Source organism: Capsicum annuum, chromosome 7 (assembly GCF_002878395.1).
Source record: "Capsicum annuum cultivar UCD-10X-F1 chromosome 7, UCD10Xv1.1, whole genome shotgun sequence".
NCBI classification, from domain to species: Eukaryota; Viridiplantae; Streptophyta; class Magnoliopsida; order Solanales; family Solanaceae; genus Capsicum; species Capsicum annuum.
The window spans coordinates 206,645,803-206,668,139 of record NC_061117.1 but is presented as its reverse complement, the minus strand read 5'-3'; the positions used below and the strand labels follow the sequence as shown (position 1 = coordinate 206,668,139).

Here is a 22,337-nt window from a genome sequence, read left to right as displayed (position 1 = left end):
TACCACACCGGTACGGATATGTATATGTTGGATCGAGTACCACGCCGGTATGGATATGTATATATTGGATCAGGTACCACGCCGGTACAGATATGTATATGTTGGATCGAGTACCATGCCGGTGTGGATATGTATATGTTGGATAAGGTACCACACCGGTACAGTACATGAACATAGATTGTTCCTTGCAGGTCATGACTATTTGGGCAAAAATCAGTCCCATAGCATGTATGTACATATTTGTGTTGATTCTGTGGATATTTACAGTATGGTTGATACTCTTGATGGTTATGTAGCTTAGTTGTGAGCACTGTTTGACCTGTTGTTGCTACATTGTTGATTCATTGAATATTTGTTCTGTGACGATGCCTGTTTACTTGTTATTTGATTTATGTTGTGTACATGCTATTAAATTGAGTTGGCCTATGATACCTACCAGTACATAGTGATCTGTACTGATACTACCTTGTACTCTTCTTTTGTTGAGTGCAGAAAGTGCTTTAGAGACTCAGACATGACCTCACCTCTAGAATTTGATAGCAAATCTTGATCCAAGGGTGAGCACTCCGTCACCAGGATGCCATGGGTCATCTTATTTGTTCTTGTCCATTTTTCAGGCAATGAAGTATTTTTTATTTACTTTATTTTTGCGTATTTCTTTAGACATGATCTTTATTAGTAGTTCTTGTACGATGACTTTCGGGTCTTGGGGGTTTCAGTAGTTAGTTTGTATGACTTTCGCATTAATAGTAATTAGTCCTGGATTATTGTTATTATGTTGATTTATAATAATATCATCTTAATATTGTTTAAGTGTTTGGATAATGGATCGATTTAGATGGTTCTCCCACAGAAAGATTAGTGTGGGTGCCACTCATGACCTTTTGGGTCATAACAAGTAGTTTTTGATCTCTTTAATCAGATTTGGCAAAGGGTTATTGTTACCCTACTTAAATATGTATAAATATACTAGATACCCGTGTCCGTGCAAGGCACGAGTATTTTGGCAGCACTAATATACAAAAGAGATTCAACTTTGGGAAAGATTATTTTCTAATCGTTTTAATTGTTTAGTATAGGAGTAAAAAAAAAGAAATATAGTACAATGAACCAATGTTAACATAATATATATATTCAGTATAGAATAACATTGAGTTTGATAGACTGGTCCAACCAATACAAAAGTAATTATATATGTCGATAAAAATCTAGTTAGATTGTTGTAACTATATTTGGCGGCACGTCTTTCATTTGGATATTCCTGAAAAAGTACATGATGCACGTCTCATTTGGAAGTTTCAAATATATAAGTTGAATAGACATACGCCGATTTCAAAATATTTATTGCGCCATAAAATTACCAAAATGTCCTTGGTAGTCATTTAATAAGGAACAAAAAGATATTTATAAAAATAATACCATGTATAATTCAATTACAAAGATCTAAATAAAAATACTAATAAAATAATACATGAGGACAAAAATAATAAATATAAGAAAAAACCAAAATGCATGTGTAACCATTTTAGTGCACCATAAAAATAAGGACAAAACTAATACATATAAGAAAAAAACAAAAGGCATGTGTAACCATTTTATTGCACCAAAATTACAAAAAATACCCTTGGGGTATAAAAAAATAAGTAATTTAATAAAGAACCAAAAACTATTTATAAAAAATTACTACAATGTATAATTCAATTACAAAGGTCTAAATAAAAATATTATTAAAATAATTTATAAGGACAAAGCTAATAAATATAAGAAAAAAATAATATGCATGTGTATCATTTTATTCCACCATAAAAATGAGGACCAAACGAATAAATATAAAGAAAAAGCAATATGCATGTGTAACCATTTTATTGCACCATAAAATTATCGAAATATCCTTGGTAGTCATTTAATAAGGAACAAAAAAATATTTATAAAAAAATAATACCATGTATAATTGAATTATAAAGGTCTAAATAAAAATATTACTAAAATAATACATGAGGACAAAATTAATAAATATAAGAAAAAATCAATATGCATGTGTAATCATTTTATTGCACCATAAAAATAAGGACAAAACTAATAAATATAAGGAAAAAATAATATAAATGTATAACCATTTTATTGCAGCATAAAATTATTGAAATACCCTTGATGTCATTTAATAAGGAATAAAAAGATATGTATAAAAAAAAGTATCATGTATAATTCAATTACAAAAGTTTAAATAAAAATACTATCAAAATAATACATGAGGACAAAACTTAATAAATATAAGGAATAAACCATATGCATGTGTAACCATTTTATTTACTACTATATATAAGTAAAGGTTGGGGTGACTAAAATTGCCGAACTACCTTTGGTAGTCACCCCAACCTTCACTTTTGTATAGTAGTAAAGTAAAGTAATAATAGTAATATTATTATTATTATTATTATTATTAATAATAATAACAAGAATAGTAGTAGTAGTAGTAGTAGTAGTAATGATAATAGTAAAAAAAAAAAGACTACTACTAATAATAATAATAGTAATAGCAAAAAACTGATAATAGAATAATAATAATAATAATAATAATATATATATATATATATATATATATATAAATGAAGGATTGGCGTACTACATAAAAAGAAAACAAATAAATATAAGAAAAAAACAATATGCATGTGTAACCATTTTATTTACTACTATATATAAGTAAAGGTTGGGGTGACTAAAATTACCGAACTACCTTTGATAATCACCCCAACCTTCACTTATATATAGTAGTAAAGTAATGTAAAGTAATAATAATAATAATAATAATAATAATATAACAATAATAATAATTATTATAATAATAGTAATTATAATAGTAAAAAATATATAGTAGTAAAGTAAAATAATAATAGTAATAATAATAATAATAGTAGTAGTAGTAGTAGTAAAAAAAAGTAACAATAGTAATAATAATAATAATAGTAATAGCAAATAATAATAATAATAATAATAATAATAATAATAATAATAGATAATTACTTATAAATGAAGGATTGATGTAATGCACAAAAAGAAAACAAATAAATATAAGAAAAAAATAATATGCATGTGTAACCATTTTATTGCACAATAAAAATAGGACCAAACTAATAAATATAAGGAAAAAACTATATGCATGTGTAACCATTCTATTTAATACTATATACAAGTAAAGGTTGGGGTGACTAAAATTACTGAACTATCTTTGATAGTCATCCCAACCTTAACTTATATATAGTAGTAAAGTAAAGTAATAATAATAATATTATTATTATTAATAATAATAAAAATAATAATATTATTATTATTATTAATAATAATAATAATAATAATAGTAATGATAATAATAAAAAATATATAGTAGTAAAGTAAAGTAATAATGATAATAATAATAATAAAAAAGAAATAAATATAATAATAATAATAATAATAATAATAATAATAATAATAATAATTACATATAAATGAAGGATTGGTGTACTACACAAAAAGATATAATAGTACACTCATTCTTCATTTATATATAAGAGTAATAATTATATGTGCCAATCATTGTCTTCTCTATTATTAGGCTGCATTTGTTTTTTTAAAGATTCAGACGTCTGAATCTGAATGCACATCCGAATAATTAAGATGTTGTCTTTAGATCTGAAAATTGAATGATTAAGACTGTTTATTTTTCAACATCTGAATGTGCAAAAAAAAATTTATTTGTATATATAATAAAATAAAAAATTACAATTCAAACAAAAAAACTAATTATACATCAGAAAAGTATGTAATTTAATATAATAAAATTATTATTTGATTGAAAAAAAATATTTATATTTGATAGTGATAGTGGAGATGGTTTATAATGGTGATTGCGGTGACAATGATTGATATTACTGATTAGTAATGTTGGTGGTAATAGTTGTGATGGTTGGTATTGTAGTGACTGTTATGATGGTGGTGGTTGATAGTGGTGGTGGTTGTGACTTGTGATGTGACGTTGCTTGATATTAGTAGTTGAAAGTGTTGATTGTGATGACTGAAAAATGAATGCATGATGGTTGACGATGTGTTAGTGCTAGTTGGAGATGTTGTTAGTTGTGACAGTAGAGATGATTGTTAGTAGAGATAAATTGTAACGATGTTAGTGGTTGAAGTGATGGTAGAGGTGGCGTTACTAGTGATAATGGTGGCCGCGGTCGAAGAATGTGTGGAGGTTGTGATGTATTAGTGGTAGTTAGCGGTGATGCTAGTTGTGATAGATAAGGTGGAATAGTAGGAATTGACCGGTAGTGGTTGATGATGGTGATGCTGTTGACGATGGTGGTGGCAGTGAATATAATAAGAATAATAAAGGTAGTAGGTGTGGTAACGGTTGATAATAGCGCTTGGTAGCGATATTTGCTGTCGATGGTGGTTATGATGGTGGAGGTGGTTGACAATGGTGGAGGTGACAGAGGTGGTTAGTGGTGATGACTGCTAATTATGAATAGAGTGGTGGTGAATATTATCCAACACCAGAATACCTCTTCACCCCTATTAAGACTTGATTCTAGATCTGAATGATTAAAATCCATTTAGATCTACTAAGAGCTAAAATATTAATAAAAAGCAAATACACTTAATGGTTTGAAGTCTGAACCATTCAGATTCAGACCTCCATTAAGTGAAAACAAAAAACCCTTAGAATACAATGATAATCGATATACCAAATAAAAAGTGAAAACAAAAAACCCTTAGAATACAATGATGAGCGATATACCAAATAAAATGTTTCCATAACTCAAATGTTTTCTTAAGGGAAACTTCTCTTGCTGTTTTTACACCTAGCAGGCTAGCACTAAAAAATATTCAAGCCACCTACTTTTGGAAGGTATAACTTGGAGAAATACGTAAGATATTAAAATATATACTATTATCCATAGTTTCGCATTTGAAAAAACATTTGTGGATTAACTTAGTTGGCTTTTATAACTAACCTATGTATTTGGCTCTTTTTGATTTGTCGATTTAAAAGAGTGATGATAAGCGCCATATTTGATTAAAAATTATCAGGATTGGGACAGGTCTCTAGGTCCGAGGGCCACAGATATAATGGATTTATTTAATTTTGTGTATATGTTTCACCTACTTCCATGCATGTATTATGCATTTTGAATTTATTGTCAATGCTGAATTTAAAAAGCTGGACAATGAAAATTGAAATGGACTTCTAATAGTTACACATTGGATACATGCAATTGGGGAGCAGAAGCAATAATATGTTGCATCCTTACGCTCAATAGGTTCCGAATTCAATGCGTGAAAATAGACGTTAATATTTGTAATAAAACTTAACTGTCTATATCACACTTCTTAGGATGCAGCCCATTCTCGAATTCTACTAGCATAGAAAAATATTTTGTGTACCAAGCGGTCTCTTTTTCTTGCAAGTGGTGATCGTTTTCTAAAATCAACATAAGATACATTTCTGACTGTTTGCAACAAATTTTCGTAAAACTGAAAATTAACTGCAAGCAAAAAATAAAATAAATAAAAAGAATAATTATATATAAATGAATTTTGCGGGTACAATTTCGTTATTCTCTCGATTCTTCTCTCCTAAGTTTTTCCGTAATTCGAGGGCCTTTGTAGCTTGATTCTCGAATGTAGGATGATTTGAGCCTCCTAGAAATGTGCTTGGATCTCCAGGAATTGTCTGACAACACTTCGTCTTGTCGAGTTGATCTCCGGACAGAACTTCGTTAGTCAATTCGTTGAAGAGTTGTGTAGTCAATGCAGAAGCTTCCTCCAATGCTTGCAGAATGTCCTCTTTTTTCCTCTCTAGAATGTTATGTTACTCCCCTATTTATAGTTGTAGGGGTAGGCCTAATTGCTTGTGATTGACCGAAACATGTAACTTTGCCACTTGGCGCCTTTTGACTAGTTCTTGAATTTGAATGAGATTTCCACATCATTTGTACATATGGCGGCGTCTCATTGGTCTTAGATTTGATTGGGATGTCACATCACTTGATAAGCATGGGCTTCAAAGTGTAATGGACCTTGGGCTTGAATTTAACAAAATGAACTAATTAATTTGTAAGGCCAAATTAGTTAATCAACCCAAATGATCATGAATTAAACTCAAATTTTGTATGAATTTAACCCGTTGAATTTTGTATGTCTACAAATGCCCCTTACTTCGATACTTATCGACGTTGTAGGCTTACCGAAACTTGGCGACGAGACTTGAAGTACCTATGAATGTGTTTTCATTTTTTTTCTTTAAAGGTATTTGTTTCTTGTCGGTGCCTTCTAGATAGACTGCCACTTGTGAGCGGTCTAAAATTTTCGCCACATATTTTTACATAGCGAAAATTCTTCTCTTGGTTAAGCGTGAAATCATTGACCCCTAATATTTGTCCAAGCCATTACACACTAGACAATATTGAGGCCCCTCCATAAGGATTTGAAATAGGACCATATTGAGTAAATCCTTAACTTACTGCCCCTTGCATGTAAGTAAAGATTCTTGCATTGAACTTTTTAACCAAGAAAATATTAACTTTCCTTTTGACTTCAAGAAAGAATTAAAATCACCTCCAAAGAAATCTCCTTAATATGGTAATTTTTCAACTGGTTGGAAATTTGAAATTTCCATAGATTCTCATCTTCTAATTTCACCACAATATTCCTTGTACACAAACTGAAAATTCTTCATAGGAGCCTCTATATAAGGGGATGTTATGAAATCACATCAACCACAATCTTTTGAAATCCGTAACCTTTGCAAAGACATCCCTTGGATTCCTTGTAACTATGTATTTGGAGAGCACTACTAGTGCACCTCAACCTTTTTAGAAGCATTGGTGGACGTTGTGCAAAGTATACAAGCTCCTCATAACACCAAACGAAGAAGTACATGGAGTGTCTTTCCCAATTTTTAGCTTCAAACGCTCACAGAGTAAAAATCACATCGACTGTAGAAATGTCCAAATGTTGAATGATTTAGTTCTAGAGTGGCTAGACTTGTATTGATGCGTCATATCTAAAAATCAATGTCAAACTCCTTCTGTATTGACGAGAATCAATTTTTGAAGTTGACGCTATAAGTTGTCATGTCGTGACTCCAGATTGCATGTTCGTGATCACTCCTCTTTGCTTTTTTTTTTTGTAGGTTCACGAAAAAATGCAAGTGGTGTTGATATCACACCAAGCATATACAAACATTTTCCGGATGATTGGTCAGGAACCACTTGAGGCATCATTTTTTGAGTTGCAGTTTTTAATGAGCAACAACTAAGTGCTTCACCTATTTTCTTGAGGATTTGGTGAGCAATATTTCCTGTCATGGCTTGGAAACGGACACTCAGAATAACTCTTTTTTATCCTTGGCAAGAAAATTTTTGCCTATTTCCTTAAATTTTGGAATAGAAAACTCCTTGCATCTCGGCATAGAAGATCAATGGTTGAAAACCAAATTTCATGCTAATTGACATTGATATCAGCTATGTTGAACTAAATTGATGTGTTTCTACCAATGTTGATCATACCAAATCGAAGCATCGTGCATTTGACACCGACACTTATCGCCAGATTGAAGTTTCACGTAATTGGCATCAATCCGCGTAGAATCGAGAAGCTTCATCCGGTCAACACCGTAGATGTGTTTCATCTTCATATTTTTTTGTAGGTTTATGCAAATGGTCTTGATGTTAGACCAAAAAGGTCGACATGATTGATGTTGAATCATTTAGTGCACTGCTTCCTTACTGCTTGATAAGAAAGTGACTTGGAATGATCTGATTTCATCCTTGACGACGCTGAAAGTTTCCCATTTTAGCTTCAGTGAGCATGTACTTGGTATCATTCTTGAGACCTTATGATGATGAATTTTTGAGTGTCTGCAGTCCATTGTTGCAAAGCAAGCATGTGGTGCATCTCATCCGTGGGGCTCGGCGATAAAGAGACTTGAGTGAGAGCATCTTATTCTTTTCAAGGAGCATGTACGTAGTATCATCCAGATTGATAATATTGACACGGGGAGTAGCCTTTTCTGACTTTGGTGAGCAAGTACAAGGCACACGTCCACAAAAATATTTATTCTCCGATGGGAGAACAAAAATATGAGTTGTTTTATGCATACAAATGGAATTCAATGTCCTGATGCATCTATTTTATCAGTTTTGCGCGGCGTCACGATAAATTTTATATTTTGATGTAGGAGTATCGAAATCAGGATCCATTTTTTGCGTTGGAAACTAGACTCGTTGAGATACGTCTCACGAGGGAATCACAATCAGATTGCACCCAAATCGTCCCAGATATTGCTCCAAAAATGGCCTTCTAATCTTGGTTCGCTAGTTATTTCAGCTTTGCGCAGCATCACCATAAATTTCATATCTCGACGTGGGAGTATTGAAATTAGGTGTCATTTTTTGCATTAGAAAGTAGATTCGCAGAGCTACGACATACATAATAAACCACACTCAATGCCCTTATGAATTTATACAGATACGTCATCAAAATTAGCTTAGTTTGGAATCTGATGGCCTATTTTGCAACTTTGAATGGGTATGATGGAAAATTCATAACTTGGCATAAGAACCTTTGAATCATGAGTCATCTTTTTTTTTTGTTGCGGAGAAGTCTCTAAGATCTACCACATATTTCAAAATGATGTGAACATCTATACGGATTTATACAAATATGTTGTTGAAATCCGTTTTGCCTTGCTGGTCTCTTTACCTTTGCGCGTCTGTGGTAAACTTAGCGAAGGAACATCTATCCTCATTTGATATCCATGTCAATTCAAAGTGTTAACCATGCTCAAATAATAACACATGATTTTCTTTTTTTTTTTTAAACTCATACGAATGAACTTAGAGTAAAAATACTCTAAGATGCCTACGTACCTAGGAGGATCAAGTCATAGCATAGTTCGGGCATGATGAGTTAATTTACTTTTTTTACAAAAAAAAAAATTGTCATTCATTTTTTTTCTTTTTTTTAGAGGACGTCGTTCACAGTTTAGATTCATGCGGGTTAGGAGTTACATGCAGTTTAAGCTCGTACCTTAAGGAGTGTTTTGACTTGCAGTCTAGGCTCGTGCGTCGAAGAATATTTTTGACTTGAAGTTTAGGCTCGTGTGTCGAGGAGCATTTTTTATTTACAGTTTAGGCTCGTGCATCAAGGAGCGTTTTTGACTTTCAATTTAGTCTCATGCATCAAGGAGCGTTTTGACTTGAAGTTTAGGCTTGTGCATCGAGGAGCATTTTGACTTGCAGTTTAGGCCCGTGCATCGAGGAACATCTTGACTTTCAGTTTAGGCTCGTGCATCGAGGAATATTTTTTATTTGCAATTTAAGCTCGCTCATCGAGGAGCATTTTTGACTTGCAGTTTAGGCTTGTGCATCGAGGAGCATTTTTGACTTGCAGTTTAGGCTTGTGCATCAAGGAGCAACTTGACTTGCCTTCCAACCCTTTGTAATGGAGTACTGTTGCACTTCAGTTTGATAATTATTGCCTCCATTGGTTGAAGCAGATTTGCACTTGATCTTGTGTCGACTTTTAAAAGTTAGAGTTTAGAAGCCCTTTGACATTTTTTTCTTTTGCGAGCTATCAATGTCCAAGTATCACCCTTCTTGCTATTGGAGAAGTCTTTTTGCATAGATTTGTTTGTTATTTTATTCGTGGTAGGAACCTCAATTGGGTCAAAGCTCCCAAATTGCAGCATGATGATTCCCTCACTTTTTGGTGATGCCACAGAGTACATGGGTTGTAGAACTTTTGAAATTAATCCTTTTTATGGTCCAGTTCGACGCTAACATGATTTGCATCAACTGTATCGCCATCATTGATGATGAGTTTTTCTTCTTGCATTAATATCATGATCTTTTACTTCAAGATGAAGCATTTTGTGGTATGATGACCAATAATGCGGTGAAATTTATAATATTTAGGATCGTCGACTTTGTTTGATTCTTCAGATCGATTTGACTTTGGAAGTTCAATGACTTCTTTGGCTAGTAACTTGTCAAGAATCCTAGGAACATCAGAGTCGGGGAAAGGATATACCCTTGCACATTATAACTCCTTCAAGGTTGATTAAATTTTTACCTCTTGCATTTGTTGCTTTGGAGCTTCCTCTTTTAACTTTTGTCTTGTGGAGGCCTTCGTAAAATTCACTGTTGTCGTCATAGATTTTCCAATTTGATATTCTAACGAGTCTTTAAATTTCGTAACTTCTTTCCTAGGATCAAAAGCAGGTGACGTCATTCTATGATTTGCAATGCTTAGCTCTATGTCATGAGCCCGCGTAGCTAATTCTTTAAAAGTTTGAGGTTTAATTCCTTAGAGGATATACTCAAGGCCCCAATGCATCCCTTGAATGCAAACTTCAATTGCGGAAGTTTCAGAAAGTTGATCCTTGCAGTTGAAGCTCAATGTTCGCCAACGATTTATGTAGTCCACTATAGGCCCATCTTTACTTTGTTTTGTGTTTGTCAACTCCATTATGTTGACCGTATGATGGGTGATGTAGAAACGATTTAGGAACTAACTTTCTAGTTACTTCCAACAATTAATTGATTCATATTCCAAGTTTGTGTACCAATAAAAAACGTTGCCTTTCAAAGAGCGAACAAACTGCTTGACAAGAAGATCACCATGTGTACCAGCACTGCTACAAGTCTCAAGGAAATGAGCGATGTATTGCCTTGGATTTTTCTTTCCATCAAATTATTGAAACTTTGGCGGTTGATATCCAATTGGCATCGGTAAGCCCTCGATTCACTTAGAATACGGCTTTAAGCATCCTACGAAACTTTGTGACGGACCACCATATTGTGCCTTGATGATGTTTGCAATCATATCTTTCAGTTGTTGAACTGTTAGAGTAGCCACTGAAGCGGATCGATCATCGCAGTAATTGTCACTTGTCTTGATGAGAGATTTACCATAAACTTTTTCTCCTGGTGTTAGATTATATTTTGACTCTCCAGGATTGTAGAGATCTAACTTGCTCATAATTCGAGCGATTTGATGATCTTTCTCATCAACGGACTTCTTCAAGGCTTCAATGATTTGCTCCATCATTGCAAACTTCTCGTCCAAGTCAATTGCATCAACCATGAATGTTTTGACTTTCGTTGAAGTTGGAGAATTCATTAAGTTTTTAGATTCTCCAAAGTTGCAGCCAGTTTCAGACCGTCCTTCTGATAACATAGATGCAAAGTTGCCCTCGGGGGGTTGTAGTTACTGCCAAAATTTGAGATTTTCTCACTTTTGTCATCTCCAAAGAGGTGAAGTATTGGGATCCATCCAAAGCACAAGCGTTGATATTGCGTCGACTGATGGGGCCAACAAGTTTGATCTCAGTAGATGCGACAGTAGTAGACTTCTTGCACGAAACTTCATTGATTTTTCTGAAGTCCATTGTAGTAGTTGAATTTGTGATTTTTTGACTTGTAGGAGGAAGAGATGAAGAACAGAATTGGTCCCACTGGGCGTGCCAAAATTTATTCGTAATAAATTTTTGTAAAATTGGAAATTAACTGCAAGTAAAAATAAAATAAACAAAAAGAATAATTTTATATAAATGAATTTTGCGGGTACAATTTCGTTATTCTCTCAATTCTTTTCTCCTAAGTTTTTCCGTGATTCGAAGGCCTTTGTAGCGTGATTCTCGAATGTAGGATGATTTGAGCCTCTTAAAAATGTGTTTGGACCTCCAGGAATTATCTGACAGCACTTCGTCTTGTTGAGTTGATCTCCGGATAGAAATCTGTTAGTCAATTCGTTGAAGAGCTGTGTAGTCAATGCAGAAGCTTCCTCCAATGCTTGCAGAATGTCCTCTTTTTTCCTCCTTAGAATGTTATGTTGCTCCCCTATTTATAGTTGTAGGGGCAGGCCTAGTTGCTTGTGATTGACCGAAACATGTCACTTTACCACTTGACGCCTTTTGACTGGTTCTTGAATTTGAATGAGATTTTCACATCATGTGTACATGTGGTGGCGTCTCATTGGTCTTGGATTTGACTGGGATGCCACATCACTTGATAAGCTTGGGCTTCAAAGTGTAATGGACCTTGGGCTTGAATTTTACAAAGTGGACTAATTAATTTGTAGGGCCCAAATTAGTTAATCAACCCAAATAATCATGAATTAAACTCAAATTTTATATGAATTTAACCCGTTGAATTTTGTATGTCTACACTGACCACTTCTTTTTGTTTTTCCAGAACAATTCTGACAACTTCAACTTTTCCTTATGTTGGCACTGAATTTATTTTTTTGCTGGATGGCGCTATTTTACATATATCTACCAAGTTCATTACAATAATTTTTTCTAGTTCTATTAAAGTCTAAATGACATTACAGTAATTTTTTCTAGTTGTATTAAAGTCTGAATGGCATTGCACTTGTTTACCTTTCTTCTTTTAATTTTCATAGTATCTCTAAAATTACACTAGTATCGAGGAACTGCATGCAATTTGTATCTATCAATCAAAAGGTTGATTTTCAGGTATTTTCTGGTTAGCAGACAAGTTATGCACAAATTATAACAGTGTTATAACTGAAGTATTTGTAATGCCATTGATACTTAATATGAATATAGATAGTAACAATTGAAAATATGATTTTGGTTCTAATTTAAGTTTCATTTGTTTTTATTATGAATTATAATTTTTCACGCTTGAATTAGAAAACATGTATGAATATTTATATGTTACATCTAGATTCGAACATTGAATACTTTTAATATTATTTATTTTCTCGGCATTGGAATTTGCATAATATATTTTTATTCGAATATTAATAACCATTTAATTGATTTATTATTGACAAAATATTAAAAAATCAAATTAGATGGTATTTCACAAATTGTTTCTTTGTGAACCACAATTCAATATTGAAAGCTAGCAGCGAAGACTAACATGATGGTCGTCATAGTTGTAAGTACTGGTAGTGGCCATAATTATACGAGTGAAGTCGGTGATGGTAATCATACGTGGTAATCAGTAGCGGATTCAGAATTTAAAAGTTCGATAAAATTCAGTATTTCGAGATCTGATCATATAATATGTTTTGCAAGAAAACATGCATATATAGAGTTATTTACATATATTTGAATCTATTTCTCAATGACCAAGATCCACTTATATCTAAATCTTGGATCTGCCATTAGCTTAAATACAAAACTACATATATGCAAACTTATTAACCTAGATAACGTAGTGTCAAAGAAAGAAAATAAAAATATTGAGAGAACAGCCAATATTCCACAAACTCAAGTCTCTTACTAAAGCCTGCAAGAACAAAGTTTATGAAAAAGGAGAAGAAAAGAAAAATGAAGGTAGATAATCCTTAAATTAATTTCTGGAACCCTTCATCTTTCATTTTGATTAAATAGATACGACTATATATGAAAGAATCTGTTAAGATCGAGATCCCGGTTATTGTGAAATTTAGCCAAACAATATTATAATGACAATAACAAAGACAACAACAAGTTGATAATGACGATAATTAAAGAAAATAAAGAAGACACAAATTTAACGTGCTTCGGTTAGTGTGACCTGAACTAGAATAGCCTCCATCTTTAATTGTCATATTCCAAAGTTTGCACTTTGATCAAATTTCTCAACACAAGTCTTTGTTATAGTCATTTTGGCTATTGAAAATAACCTGGTCAGATCCGGCTCTGATACCAATTTATTATGAATGAGAAATAAGGTCCCTATTTATAGAGATGAAAATGGACTTGTTGATGTCATCCATGATGTTAACAGAAGATGTAAATTTCAACATTTGCATGTGAATGAGGAAAATTTACAACAGAATTTTTTGTAGCAACTTTGTTTGACAAAACCAACAAATAATCTTCAAAAAGTCTTTGGTTGACTTTTACTAAGTGTGAACCAAAGAAAAAATAAAGGACACATTGCAAAATCATATTTCATTAATGAATATGATAAAAATATTTCTTACCTTCTAATCTTATTAATAGTTCATTTAATTCATACATCAGAGTGTATGCAATCATGTACATTTTTCAATAAAAAGAGGTAGAAATTAGTGGAATAAGTGAAGGTATACGTACTTAGAGCAGTCCATATGTTCAGAGATGGGGAAGCTCCGATGAATACCACATATGCTAGTCATACTTTGGATTCGAGACTGCAGATAATGAGGATGATAATGACTGTTACTGAATCCCTCGATGCAATAACAATACCTACGAACTCCATTATCTATATATTTTACCCTGCCATTCAATATAAGTAAGTTGTCACAACATTCGTGGGTTGGGTTTGCACCAATCCCTTCGATATAAGCTTCGCAATACGCGAAGCAAGCATCGACTTCATTGCAGATTGCATCTTTACTGAATATTTTGGATGCATAATAGCATGGATTTATTATTTGAACAATTGCAATAAAAAGTATTAGATGTTTTTTGGCTGCCATATTATTTGTAGTTACATTTAATTGGAAAGACACAAATATTGGTAACTAGCATAGTTTTATAGATTGTTGTTGAGGAGATTTATTAATTAGATGTACGTCCGTGAATTATGGTTAGCAGTTGTGATTATATTTATTCAAATTTGGGTGAGAACAATTGACTATTGTTTTGCTTTTGTCCATATTTTCTTTGGTAATGATATCCATTGTCAACAAAAAGATTAAAATGAAAACGAAAGTCACGAATATTCTCGGTAGAGAAAACTTTCTATTCTACTCATAGTTTTGATGATTAACAAATCGCATGAAAGGAATTGATTTTTGAAATGCATGAGTATGTGGTCAACTGATTCTGATAGCACTACGCGAGTGTTTAGACAAGGTGTATCGACTAGAGTTAGTTGACTATAGTCCATAGTTGGAATACTGCAGTGTGGCTCGTGTTGTCATTAGCTCACGGGGGTGGGGTTATGAGGTTAACCATAGGATTACGGAAGAGAGAGAGTGTGTAATCCAATCATTGCTCTTGTTTTAGTGATATTTGCTTGTGAAATACTACTGTATAGTAGGTCGAGATTTTACTCTCTTGAGCCGCAAGGAAGTTTTCTCAAAAATATCTTGTATCTTACTTTACTGCTGATTATTTTTATATTCTTGTTATTCTTCATTTCCCTTACAAAGAACAGATATCGAATCGATCTATTCCTTGTTGCTGTATGTGGTGGAATTCATCACTTTATTATTCTGCAAAACTGATGAATATCACTAAACAAGGTTAATTATGTAGAAGATCCTTATTTGGGTTCAATTTTCATTTTAAAACTCTCTCAAGTTTGTTTCGGTTAGAGTCTCCAACCCACGTCAAAACATACCATTTGAACACTTTACGCATACATGGCAAAGGAGGTAGCGCTCACTTCATGTTGAGCAAGTGAAAGTATTTTTTTGAAGATGATCGTTATTTTAAAATTATATATTTCTAGAAATTATTTTTGACTTTGTCAATTTTCTTTTCCTTTTAAGCCAATCCCTTTTCAACAAATAAAATATTATAGTAAAATAACTATATCATTAATTATTTTTCTTAATGGATGTGCTAGTCAAAATGTGTCAAGTAAAAGCGAATGGGGAATAGATATACAATTTTTTTTTTTAATAAGTAGGTTCAATTGATATATCGAACCGGAATAATTTTAGTATTATTTTCATTCTCTTATTCACAAATTTAAAATCAAATTAATTATACCGAATAAATGAAAATTGAAATGATCATGCACATCCCTAATAACAATGAGAAAAGAAAAAGGTAAACGAAATAACTATGTGTCACCTTTTAATCAAAGAGGAAAATGATGGAAGGAGCTAAATTTTATTTTCCTTTTCTATATTTTTTTAATCTAGGATAAATTAGTTATAGTTATACGTCTTTTTTTTTTTTTTTTTTTTGATATTTTGACCAAATTAATATGAGTGAGGTGCACAATACTCCATTTTATTTACTAGTTAGTCACGAGTGACTCAAATGATATATTTGATGTTGATTAAAGGCTAGTGGAACAAACTTGAGTTAAAGTCCAAAATGAAAATAGAAGTCAAAGATTACTCTTATATCAAATTATATATACATTTTGGAATCAATTAACTCAATTCAAAATCTACTATATCTAAAATTTGAATCTTTCATTAATTTAAAAATAAAGTACCATAATATTCATTAATATACTTCCAATATAGTACTAATTATACTTCCCAATATATATCTTTATTTATACGTAGAATCGAGTCAGAGATCCTCAAACACAAGTCCTCTTACTTTAGCCTGCAAGCACCAAATTAAAAATTAAGAAGAAAAAAAAACCACAATTGTTAGTTATAATAACACTAAAATAATACCTAAAACCACCTACAAAAAGGATAAAAAAAATGAATAATTAAATAAGAAGTGAAATTAATACGTACTTAGAGCAGTCCATACGTTCAGAGATTGGGAAGCTAAGATGAAAATTACATATCCTATACAGATCTTTAATACGAGACTGGAGATAAGGAGGATGATAATGGCTATTACTGAAGTTTTCGATACACTGACAATACCTACGAACCCCATGCTTCACATATTTTACCCTACCATTCAAAGATAATAACGCGCCACAACAATCGCTGGCCGGGTTAGGGGCAATCCCGTCTACATAATCTTCGCAATATGCGAAGCAATCTGCGACTTCATAACAGACTTCATCTTCATAGTGTATTTTGGATGTGAAGCATGGATGTATAATTAACACAATTATAACAAAAAATAGTAGATTAGTCTTGGCTGCCATATTAATTAATTGTTGTTACATTTAATTAGGAAGATATAATATTGGTAGCATATATAGTTTTATGTATATAGAATATTGTTGAGGAGATTTATTAATTAATTAGATGTGTGTCCGTGAATTGTTGTTTGCAGTTGTGATCATTCAATTTGGATGAGATTATTATAGTTGATGCGTGATAAATATGATTTTTATAATGTGAAAATTTTTATTGTTAGATATGGGTTGAGAGTTTAAATAAGATTGTGCCTTTAGATAGGGAGGAAAATGTTCTTCATGAAAAATATTTTAAAAAAAATATTATTAAGAAAACAAGAAGCTTTTTACTTATTCTTGTGTTCGATAAGTAAGTAAAAAAATTATCTTAAAATCATATGTATGAGACAAACAATAAGAATGGGTAGAGGTAGGATATGAGTGCATGTTGTGGTGCGGAAGGGGGCGGGCATGGTAGGGTGATGGAGGTGGGTGGGTGAGATGGGTGGTTGGTGAGGGTGGATTGAGCTAGGTTGGGGATGGGTTGGGTGCAAGGTGGCATTTGGTGGTGGGGTGGACAATTACGAGAATAGGAGGAGACAATGTCAACTATTTTTTCTACTTTTATTAAAAAAAATATTCTTCAAATATTCTAGCCAAACAAACATGAAAAATTAAATAGAAAATCATTTATCGGAATCGAAGACACCCTCAATGTTCCCTTGTTCTGTCTTGAATATGTCTCCCATACGGGGCTGCACCTTTTTTGCTTTGTGTGTGTGCTTTGATAAAACTGTCTACCAACATGGTAAATTTTAAATATTTATTGCAAAACTACAATCAAGCATGACTTCAACGCTAAATTTAATTTTAAAATTGTCAAATAATTAAATGATTTTTTTATTTTCGTGCCCAAACGCTAGAATAATGATGGATATTATGGATAAATAAGGCCAAATACATAAACAAACCCTTAAAATTGGGGTCAATTTTCATAACTTTATTTTGACACTTTAACTCAAATTTGCTCCGGTTAAATTTTCCAACTAACATTAAAATGTATCATTGGAACACTGCATACATGGCATAGAGAGTGACTCTACTCCACGTAGAGCAAGTGAAAGGTGAAATGCATTCTTTTCTTTTTTTACTTGTAGATTTCTCTTACTAAACTGGTCAAGAAGCATCCGTGCAAGGCATGAGCCAACTAATATAAAATTAAGTATTAGAATTAATTTTTGTAAGCATAACCTCAATTTTATTATTAATAGTATCTGTAAATGAAAATAATATTTTCATAGTCTAATTTATGTGGCACCTTTGAAATTTTATAATTCAATCAAGTTTTTTTTATCATAATTTTTTTTATACACTTTTTAAGTATTTTGAATTATTAATTATTGTGACTTGTTGTATTTTTGCTTAGCTTTCAAATATGTAGATGCTATTTGAAAAAAATTGAAGATAATTTTATGTCCGAATTTCAAGTGAAAACTAAATTGTTTAATTTTTGATATCTGCCACATAAATTAGAACAAATAAAGTATGTTACTTTTTTTTTTACATCAATTTATATGAGACCATGAAATCTTGCGAGTCAAACAACTTTTTTAACAGTAATTTTCTAATATGGTTTTTTAAAATTATTAATTATCATGATTATGTTACTTATTTTTTTTACATTAATTTATTTGAGACGGATGAAATCTTGAGAGTCAAACAACTTTTTTGACAGTAATTTTCTAATATTTTTTTAAATTATTAATTATTGTGATTATGTTATCTTTTTTTTACATTAATTTATGTGAGATGGATGAATCTTGAGAATCAAACAATTTTTTTAACTGTAATTTTCTAATTTATCTTTTAAATTATTTATTATCGTGATTTATAATAATTTTTACATAATTTTTAAATATATAAAATATTAAAAAAAGACCTTTTAATTATTGAAAATATTTTTTTGCAAATAAAAATACACAATTATAAAAAATAAAAAGTGGTGTTAGTACAGGCCCTATTGCATTGAATGAGTGAAACTAATGTGGGCCAATTGTGCTTCGCTTTGAATAAAATATAAATAACATAAATATTAATTCTTTTGAAAGTAATTACACTCTCTCTCACTTTTTTAATTACTTTACTCTCTCTCTTTCTTAATATATACATAACATAACCGACATATACATAGCATTCTGTGTATATGTTGGAATTTTTGAACTCCATCCGTTTCAGAATAAGTGAATTATTAGGGTATTTATTGGTGTTTCAAAATAAGTGAATCATTGAATTTTTTTCTAAATTTATCCTTATGATTTGACAACCAATTAACTTATGAAAAGGTATTACCAGGTCAACTTTTTTTTTTGGGGGTAAAAATGAAAAGTTGTGTTAAATTTATGTTTTTAATGTTTTTTTCTTAATCTTTGTGTCAAAATTCAATAATTCATTTATTATGAAATGGAGAAAATAATATGTTTAGAGAGTTGAGATTTTTTATAATATAGAAAACATACATGGTGTATTTGTGTAATTTTTAATTAAATAAACAGCGACTGTAGCTCATCAAAACAATTTGGTAGCCACAGAGGCTCAAACCCGTGACGTGCTGCATGAAATGTTACACTTTATCCATCAAGTCAAGTGATACTTATGTGACAGAAGTACACAGACATGTTGATCCTCAACTATGTACTAGTCCCTCTTATTATATTAATTTATTTTAAAAAAATGATTGTCGTTTTCTAAAATTGATTGTCTGTATTATTATTTTTCTTGATACCAGAATCGAATATATTTTAAAATTATCAATTATGTAATTTGTTCAATGATTAGTTTTTGTGAAATACTAATAAGAAAATGCTTCTTTCAAGCTTCCGTGCAACTGTCCTTTTACATGTACACAAATTACTTTTTGAAGATGATTGTCGTTTTCTAAAATTGATTTTCTGTATTATTATTTTTCTTGTTACAAGTATCGAATATATTTTAAAATTATCAGTTATGTAATTTGTTCAATGATTAGTTTTTGTGAAATAATAAGAAGATGCTTCTTGGTTCTTAAAAGCTTTCTTGGAACTGTCCTTTTACATGTACAAATTACTTTTGAATTTGTCAAAAGAAAAACTGTTGAGTTAATTCCTTTTCAGGAAATACAATAGATATATATTTTTCCTAATAAGTAGGTTCAAATTGAAAATCGAATCAAAATAATTTTAGCTCAATTTTGATTCTCTCATTCATATATAAGAAATCAAATTAACGGCGGAATAAATATACGCCGAAACTATCAATGCTACAAATATAAATAACATATAGGAAAAAAAGAAAAGGTAAATGAAATAACAATCTGTCACCATTTTAGTCGAAGAGAAATGACGGAAGGGGATAAATTTTATTCTTCTTTTCTATTTGTTAATTAGTCAAGGTTAAGTGTCACTCTTTTATTGGATATTCTATCCAAATTAGTGTGAGTGAAGGTCCACACACTCCATATATTTTATTTATTAGTTAGTCTAGATTGATTCAAATAATACATTTTCATGTGGATCAAAGAGTCTTAAGTGAATTTTTAACCCCATGACTATACCTAACACGCCGTCGATAACTACCACGGTCCCACCAGAACCTCCCGATCCTCGAGAATCCAGCATGGAAATTGAAAGCCCAGCCTACTCCTCCTTCAAGAACGTCCTTCTCAATAAGGAAAAAGAAATCAACCGTTTCTACAACATCTATGACGGGCTCCCATTGGAAAAGGATGAGAACGATGAAGATGCAATTGAACTAACCGACCAAGAAAAACAAAGGATCTATCAACCATGGAGTCTATCAGTAATCATTAAACTCTACAAGAAACGATTACCACATGCCTACTTTAGAAACAAACTCACTGACCTGTGGAAACTGGGTGAGAACCTAATCCTCATTGATCTGGGGAATGACTACTTCATTGCCAAATTCTCCCTAATTGAAAACATGGAACGAGTCCTGAATGAAGGGCCATGGTTCATCACAGGAAACTTCTTTACCATTCAGAAATGGGAGCCCAATTTCGTCTCCCAGAAAGCGAGCCTCACCCACACTGCAATTTGGGCACGTCTACCACAACTACCAATTGAGTTCTACAACTAGCTGATTCTCGAGAAGATCAGAAGAAAACTTGGTACCTTACTCAAGATCGACACCTGCACCTCTACTGCGCTGTGCGGACCCTATGCATACATTTGTGTACAAGTACCACTGGAGCACTTACTTAAATCCCACGTTACCATTGGTGCTCATAGACAAATGGTGATTTACGAAGGGGAGAAGATCTTGTGTACCAACTGCGGCATGTTGGGACATACTCACGGGAAATGCCCTACCACCACGACACCAATCTACGTCGGCACCCTATCCACCAGTGAAACTATACAACTTCCTAAGGATGGCCAATGACGGGTCGTCTCTTTCCCAAAAAGGAGGACGCCCTCGAAGAGAAGCCCATAACGGGTTAGCAATACTATGGCCCAGGCCCAAACACAGGTAAAGGTCTATGACAAGACCACAGTATGTTCACTAACCCTGCTTCAGCCCAAAACCTGAGTGGCCCAAATCAAATCTTGGATTGTGGCCCAACTCCCCATCATGTTGGCAGGGCACCTCAAAATAAGTCCAAAAGAAAGGCCCCAATAATAGGCCAACCCAGGCCCACTCCGGCGCCACACGTGCACCCTAATGAGAATGCCTCAACCAATGTACCCCCTGAATTTATTACCTTCAATAAATTTATTCCTCTGGGAACTGACGCATTGATTAAATGCGATGGGGCCCCTTCTTCATAGAACTGCCCCTACCTTCACATCGGAGACTCCATCCATCTCACGGTTACTGGAAAACCCCTAAGCAATCCCTCTGCCATTGCCTTAAGCAATAATGAGAGCAAAACATTTGAAGTGACTGATGAGGTTACTTCAATTAACTGCCCGGATATTACTACTACTAATGCCACCTTGAAAGAATGGCCAGAGGAAGCTACTCACACCTTTTCCAAATCTAATACTGGCCTTTTCCAAACCTCTCCCAATGGACCCAAACTTGGAAAACAGCACGACGCTCTCAATCTTCATCTCAACACCACCTGCACCAAATAGAACTCCGACCTCTTGGATGGAACTTGCACTTCAAGGAGTTCATTTGCAGTTTCAGGCAAAGATGGGAGAGAATATCATCACTCTAATACTCCAGGACCTGGCATACCTAGCCCAAATAACCAAGGAAGCCCTGGACCAAGCGGTGATGGGAATGAGGAACCAACTATGGCAGTAAATAATGCTCAAAACTCTTTTTTCCAAAGCCAGGAACCTGACTCTACCAGAAGAGCTCAACAACCTCATGAACCAAGATTTTGCGAACATACCATTATTCTCCATGAAAACTTACATGTCGACCTCCTAGGCACTTAATTTCATCCCCATGCCTCTAGAGACAGCTGCCCCAGTGCCCCCAACATCAGGGGCAGAAGGCCCAGAAAGCACAAGCTCAACTTTCCTGGACTCTCTCAGACAGAGCAACGAGGAGCTAGAAAACTTTCTG

The 22,337-nt window shown here is 32.8% G+C and overlaps 2 long non-coding RNA genes across 2 annotated transcripts; both read right to left on the bottom strand.

The window, feature by feature from the left end:
• Nucleotides 1–13,042: 13,042 nt before the first annotated feature.
• On the bottom strand, nt 13,043–14,568 carry LOC107878350. Its single transcript, XR_001676848.2, has 2 exons — nt 14,099–14,568; nt 13,043–13,304 (listed from the first exon to the last, which is right to left on the bottom strand). It is a non-coding gene; the product is annotated as an uncharacterized LOC107878350 (long non-coding RNA).
• A 1,475-nt stretch (nt 14,569–16,043) lies between these two features.
• Nucleotides 16,044–16,859, bottom strand: LOC124900096. Its single transcript, XR_007057814.1, has 2 exons — nt 16,423–16,859; nt 16,044–16,282 (listed from the first exon to the last, which is right to left on the bottom strand). It is a non-coding gene; the product is annotated as an uncharacterized LOC124900096 (long non-coding RNA).
• Between the last annotated feature and the right edge of the window lie 5,478 nt (nt 16,860–22,337).